The sequence below is a fragment of the Triticum urartu genome, chromosome 2, assembly GCF_003073215.2.
Source record: "Triticum urartu cultivar G1812 chromosome 2, Tu2.1, whole genome shotgun sequence".
Lineage (NCBI taxonomy): Eukaryota > Viridiplantae > Streptophyta > Magnoliopsida > Poales > Poaceae > Triticum > Triticum urartu.
In genome coordinates, this window is record NC_053023.1 from 122195869 (window position 1) to 122203418 (window position 7550).

Sequence of the window (7550 nt, forward strand, 5' to 3'; positions counted from 1 at the left end):
AAACTACACGGCCGATGTCCGTGGAGACTTGATCTTCGACGGATTCGAGCCTCTGCCTTGTGCGTCACGTGGTCATGATGAGTAGTTGAGTATGATTTGGCTCTACCATCAGACAGTGTTCAGGAGATCGCACCGGCAGCCGCTCCGACCCTCAATTCGGAGCCAGTTGCGCTGTCCATGGACGGGTGGATGGACCCCGCCACGGAGGCCTTACCCTCATCGGCGATCGAGCCGAATATCGACCTTACTCTGTACGAGAGCTGTGTTGACAAACTGCCGGATCTCTCTCCGGCTACGGACTCCGAACCGCCGGCGCCCATTCCTAGTGAATCCGATTGGGCTCCGATCATGGAGTTTGCCTCCGCGGATATTTTTCAGTACTCGCCCTTTGGCGACATACAGAACTCGTTAAGGTCTCTCTCCTTGTCAGGAGGATCCTGGCCGAACTATGTCCGGCAGGATTGGGATGCGGACGACGAAGAAATTCGTGGCCCGCCCACCACCCACTTAGTAGCCACTGTCGATGACTTAATCGACATGCTCGACTTTGACTCCAAAGACATCGACGGTATGGACGACGATGCGGGATACGAAGATGAACCACTGCCCACAAGGCGCCGGACAGCGGCGGATGACCCCTCCAAGAAGCAACCCAAGCGCCGACGTCAGCGGCGCCGCTCTAAGTCCCTCCAAAGCAAAAGTGGTGATACCGGCACAGGAGATAATAACACTCCGGATAGTGCCGAAGACAACAACAATCCCCTCCAGCAAGATTTAGAGCAGGAGGATGGAGGAGGCAGCCCTCCTGAGAAAGCGGCAGATGGAGAGGCAGATGATGATAATTACATACCCCCCTCCGAAGATGAGGCAAGCCTCGGCGATGACGAATTTGTCGTGCCAGAGGATCCCGTTGAACAAGAGTGCTTCAAGTGCTGGCTTATAGCCATGGCAAATAGCCTTAAGAAAAAGCAGCAGCAACTTCAAGCTGATCAAGATCTGCTAACTGACAGATGGACCGAAGTCCTGGCGGCCGAGGAATATAAACTCGAACGCCCCTCCAAGAGTTACCCAAAATGCAGGTTGCTACCCCGACTGGAAGAAGAAGCGTACGACGCGGCTAATCGGCCACCTCGTGGCCATGATAGAGAGGCATTCCAGCCAAAAACTCAGCCTGCACCCCGGCGCCATTCAAATAAGAAGGCATGGGGAAATACGCCAGACCTGCAAGACGTATTGGAGGACAAAGCAAAACATGCAAGATCGATCTACGGATCACGAGGGCGCGCCACTATGCGAGACGATAAACATCACGCCGGATACAGTAAAAGTCAATCCAGCCGGGCCGAACACAGTGGGCAAGACCCATTCGAGCTGCGTCGTGATATAGCCCAATACAGAGGCGCCGCACACCCCCTATGCTTCACAGACGAGGTAATGGATCATCAAATCCCAGAGGGTTTCAAACCCGTAAATATTGAATCATACGACGGCACAACAGATCCTGCGGTATGGATCGAGGATTTCCTCCTCCACATCCACATGGCCCGCGGCGATGACTTACACGCCATCAATTACCTCCCACTAAAGCTCAAAGGACCAGCGCGGCTTTGGCTTAACAGCTTGCCAGCAGAGTCCATTAGCTGTTGGGAAGATCTGGAAGCCACATTCCTCGACAACTTTCAGGGCACTTATGTGCAACCACCAGACACCGATGACTTGAGCCACATAATTCAGCAGCCAGAAGAATCGGCCAGGCAATTCTGGACACGGTTCCTAACAAAGAAAAATCAAATCGTCGACTGTCCGGATGCAGAGGCCCTAGCTGCTTTCAAACACAACATTCGCGACGAGTGGCTAGCCCGGCACCTTGGTCAGGAAAAGCTGAAATCTATGGCAGCCCTCACGACACTCATGACCCGCTTTTGTGCGGGAGAAGACAGCTGGCTGGCTCGCAGTAACAATATGTCAAAGAACCATGGTACTTCGGATACCAAGGACGGCAATAGCAGGTCACGTCGCAACAAACATAAGCGCCGCATTAACAACAATATACTGAAGATACGACAGTCAATGCCGGATTCAAAGGCTCTAAACCCGGCCAGCGGAAAAAGCCATTCAAAAGAAGCACTCCGGGCCCGTCCAGTTTGGAACGTATACTCGATCACTCGTGTCAAATACACGGCACCCCCGACAAGCCAGCCAACCACACCAACAGGGATTGTTGGGTGTTCAAGAAGGCCGGCAAGTTAATTGCCGAACACAAAGATAAGGGGCCACATAGCGATGACGAGGAAGAGCCCCGGCAGCCAAACACCGGAGGACAGAAGAGGTCCCCCCCACAAGTGCGGACGATGAACATGATATACGCAACCCACATCCCCAAGAGGGAGCGGAAGCGTGCGTTAAGGGATGTATATGCGTTGGAGCTAGTCGCCCCAAAGTTCAACCCATGGTCCTCCTGTCCGATCACCTTCGATCGCAGGGACCACCCCACTAGTATCCATCATGGCGGATTCACCGCACTGGTCCTAGACCCAATCATTGATGGATTTCACCTCACTCGAGTCCTTATGGATGGCGGCAGCAGCCTGAACCTGTTTTATCAGGACACAGTGCGCAAAATGGGTATAGACCCCTCAAGGATCAAACCCACAAAAACGACCTTTAAAGGCATCATTCCAGGTGTAGAGTCCCATTGCACAGTCTCAATTACACTGGAAGTGGTCTTAGGATCCCCGGATAACTTCTGAAGCGAGGAATTAATCTTCGATATAGTCCCGTTCCGAAGTGGTTATCATGCACTGCTCGGGCGAACTGCATTTGCGAGATTCAACGTGGTACCGCATTATGCATACCTCAAGCTCAAGATGCCAGGACCTCGTGGGGTTATTACAGTTAATGGAAACACAGAGCGCTCTCTCCGAACGGAGGAGCACACTGCGGCCCTCGCACCAGAAGCGCAAAGCAGCCTCTCAAGGAAATCCACCAGTTCGGCGTTTCAAGACCCGGACACCTTCAAGCACGCTCGGAGTAATCGGCAACTAGACTGCCTGGCACGATCTGAGCTCGCGTAGCAATGCGGCCCCCACCCCAGTCCCAGCCAAATAGCGAAATCCGTGCCACGCGTACATAATTACGCATTAAAAATACCATGGGCACAGGTGGGGAGGGGGGCACAACTACGGCACGCCCCAAGACGCGGCTTAAACCACACTAGGGGCTTCCCACTTCGTTATTTTTCTCTTTTCAGGACTTTAATATTTGGAAACCCTGTCCGACAGCATGATTGCCGAACACATGATGCAGCAACCAAGGAGGCAGAAAGCTACGTCACACCACGGAATTCCCAGGTGGATTACGATAACGAGTGAAATATTTGCTTTAATACTATTCCTCAGCTTGCCCTTGGAAGGGACATAGTCCTACTTTTTGCTTATCGCACTATCTGTATCATTCTACTTTAACGCACCCTTTTGAATAAACAATGCATAACATTACGACTATTATTGCATTCTTGTTATATATATGTGTTCATTAATAACGCCTTGCAACCGTACACTTCGGTACGGACAATACACCAGGGGCTTAAGTACCCCACAATATGGTGTGAGAAGTCCGAACACTTCCACAAGTGCGGCACCCCGAACTTATAGCATTATATGCATCAGCTCTGAATCATGTCTTTGGTCAAATGTTGGGTTTGCCCGACTCCTATGTTTTGGTACCTTACGTTCCGCTCTATCAGCTAAGGTAGCGCTAGGAGAACTACTGCGATTGTGCCCCGGTTCTGCTGGGCTAAGCACCTCAGTAGAGAAAGCTAAAACTAACTGTCATGATAAGGCGAGAGACCGGTCGCTGTTCGACGAGGTTTCGAGTCCCTAAAGACTTATGCCGCTTAGAGCGAGGAGCCGGTCCTGTCTGGCTTAAAGGCGTGTATCGCGCCCCAAATTCGGCCTTCCGAATACTAGGGGCTTCGCCGAAATTTAAAATTATAGAATTCTATGGCTAAGTGAGAGTGATAAAGCATTATTAGTCCGGTTGCCTTGTTCGCCGTGCTGAGCACCTCCCTCGAAGGACCCAAAAATGGGAACAAGAGTGCTCAGGTTTATCCCGAACACCCCAGCACTCGGGGCATGGGGGCAGAAGCCGAGGACTAGCCATCTCTCAGATTGGATAAACAGCCAAATAGAAGGTAATATTTTAAATTCAAACAAGCGTTGCATAGTGCATATGAAACAAGTTTTCATCATACAGGATCACACGAGCAAGTTTACTCAAATATTACATCCTTTGAACATTCGTCCGCTACAAGACGGGCACCCTTCAGGACACCCTCATAATAAATTTCGGGGGTGCGATGCTCCTTGCCCTGCAGCGGTCCTTCCTTGATCAGCTTCACGACGTCTAGCTTGGCCCATTGCACCTTCACGCGGGCGAAAGCCTGGTGTGCACCTTCCATGCAGACAGACCGCTTGACGACTTCCAGCCGTGGGCAGGCGTCCACAAGCCGCCTCACCAGGCCGAAGTAGCTGTTCGGAAGGGCGTCGCCAGGCCACAACCGGACTATAAAGCCCTTCATGGCCTGTTCGGCCGCTTTGTGTAGCTCGACCAGCTGCTTCAGCTGGTCGCTCATAGGCACCGGGTGTTCGGTCCCAGTATACTGAGACCAGAACAGCTTCTCCGTTGAGCTTCCCTCCTCGTCCTGGTAAAACTGTGCGGCATCCGACACGCTGCGGGGCAAATCTGCGAATGCTCCTGGAGAGCTCCAGATTCGGGTAAGTAATAGGTAATTTACTTTCACATGCTTGCTTTGCATATAGAATGCCTTACCCTCTGCTATTTTCTTCATCGCGACAATCTCCTGGAGGGCCTTTTGGGCTTCGTCCTTGGCACTTTTTGCGCTCTCGAGGGCCACAGCAAGCTCAGACTCTCGCGTCTTCGAGTCAAGCTCTAACGCCTGTGCTTCCTCACGAGAGCCTGGAGCTCTTGCTACACCTCGCCCACCCGAGCCTCATGCCTTTCCCGCTCGGTGCGCTCCTTGGCCACTTTATCTACGGCCTCGGACATTGCTTGCCTTAGGGTCGCCACTTTGGTCGTGGCCCCTGGCAAATTCATGATGATCCCGTCATTTTCTAATCGCATTCTTTTTATACATATCCATAAACTAGGTATTACTTACCTTTGTTCTCCTCGAGCTGCCTCTTGGCAAGGCCGAGCTCGTCCTCGGACCCTTTAAGGTCCTGCTTCAGTGCGGCGACCTCCGCAGTCAGTGCGGCAGATGCCAGCAGCGAAGCCTGCATATGCATATTGACGTACTTATATTAGACTCCTGCGATATTGTTTGACCCTCTGTTCGGCTTTTCTTTGTGAACACCGAACAGAGCATCAGGGGCTACTGTCTATGCGGTAATATTTTTCCTATATTTTAAACACTTACCTCAAAGCCTGTTAGAAGGCTGGCACAGGCTTCAGTCAATCCGCTCTTGGCGGACTGAACCTTCTGGACTACCGCACTCATAATAGTACGGTGCTCCTCGTCGATGGAAGCGCTGCGAAGCGCTCGCAGCAGATTGTCCGGCGCCTCTGGATTGACAGAGGTCACCGGCACAGGTGTCTCGCCCCTGTTGGAAGGAGGCTGCCTAGTCGAGTCCGGAACCACTGGAGGTTTCGGCGCGGTGTCCGGCTGAGGGCCAAACTCGGAGCCCTCAAAGGCCTTGTCCCCTCTGCCCCCAGAGTCCGGAAGGTCGCCTTAAGGCGCCTCCGGGACTGTCTCCCCTCGACCCGGTGCCTCTTGAGACAATACCTCGTCATCGTCCGCAGGGCAAGGGGAGGTGGCAGTCGGAAGTGGATCGCTATCCATATCCGACGAGCCCAGGGAGCCGTCCGACGATACATCAATACGGGCTCATGGCGGCCTGCATAATCATATTCGGCGTTAGGGAAAGCAGTGCGACAAAGGAATGCTATGAGTTACTCTGGTATCCGAATACTTACGACCTCCCCAGGGGCTTGGCCCTGGGCAACCACTCGTCTTCGCCTTCGGCAGCGGCGGTGGAACAGTCCGGAAGGAGAGTCCTTCCCTTCTTGGACCCTTCGGCCCCCCAGTTGGGGCGACCTTCCTTTTCTTGTCTCCCCCACCTGGAGGGGGAGCATCTTCTTCTTCCTCCTCGTCTTCGTGGGAGGAGTGTGCCGCAGAGTCATCGGACGGTGAGTCCGATGACGCCTGGCGTCGGGAACTCTTTCGGGTTCCCTTGGCCTTCTTGGTCTTCTCTGGCACCGTGTAAGGAGCCAGAGTCAGCATCCTCGCCAGGAGAGCGTCAGCTGAGCCTTCAGGAAAAGGAGCCGGACAGTCGATCTATCCGACTATCTCCTGCCAGTCCTGTTAAAGGTATGGGAGCTTAGATCCCGCATAGAGTCAAACTATGAAAAACAAGTATCCCGTGAGAGGTAAAACAGCTTACCGTGCTGGCTTGGCGCTTCGCGCAGAATCCGCGGTCCTCGGTAGTGGGAGGGGGAACCTCGACACTCTTGAATAGCACCTTCCAGTCTTCTTCGTGAGTTGTGTCGAAGAGCCTGTTCAGAGTTCGGTGCTGGGCCGGGTCGAACTCCCACAAGTTGAAAGCCCGTTGTTGGCACGGGAGGATCCGGCGGATGAGCATGACCTGGACTACGTTGACGAGTTTGAGCTTCTTGTTCACCATGTTTTGAATACATGTTTGGAGTCTGGTCAGCTCTCCCGAACTACCCTAGGACAGGCCCTTCTCTTGCCAGAAGGTGAGCCGCGTGGGGAAGCCAGATCGGAACTCGGGGGCCGCTACCCATTCAGGGTCATGCGGCTCGGTGATGTAGAACCACCCCGATTGCCACCCCTTTATGGTCTCCACGAAGGAGCCCTCGAGCCATGTGACGTTGAAGGTCTTCATCCATAAGCCGAAGTGGGGCTTGATGCGGAGGAAGGCCCCGCACATGATGATAAATGCCGAGATGTTGAGGATGAAGTTCGGGGCCAGATCGTGGAAATCCAGGCCGTAGTAGAACATGAGCCCCCGGACGAATGGGTGGAGAGGGAATCCCAGTCCATGGAGGAAGTGGGTAAGGAACACTACCCTCTCATGGGGCCTGGGGGTGGGGATGAGCTGCCCCTCATCTGGGAGCCGGTGCGCGATGTCGTCGGGCAGGTATCCGGCTCTCCTCAGCTTCTTGATGTGTCCCTCCGTGACGGAGGAGACCATCCACCTGCCTCCCGCTCCGGACATGATTGGAGAAGGTCGAGGTGGGAAATGCGGACTTGGGCGCTGGCGCTCGAGTGTGCGAAAGTGGATGAGCAAAGGAGGAAGAAGGCGTGGATGAAAAGGTGAATCCTTGTCCCTTTATATGGGCGACCGAAACTATGCGCCCCCATTAGCCTGGTAAAACTCGCTTATCCCCCAAGCGCCGTAATCGATGGCGCAGTTGGGTTACCCATGCCCGTATTAATGAGAATCCCGTGATAAGGGGACACGATCTCTGCTTTGACAAGACGTGTCAAAAAACTGCCTCGCGTTATGTGC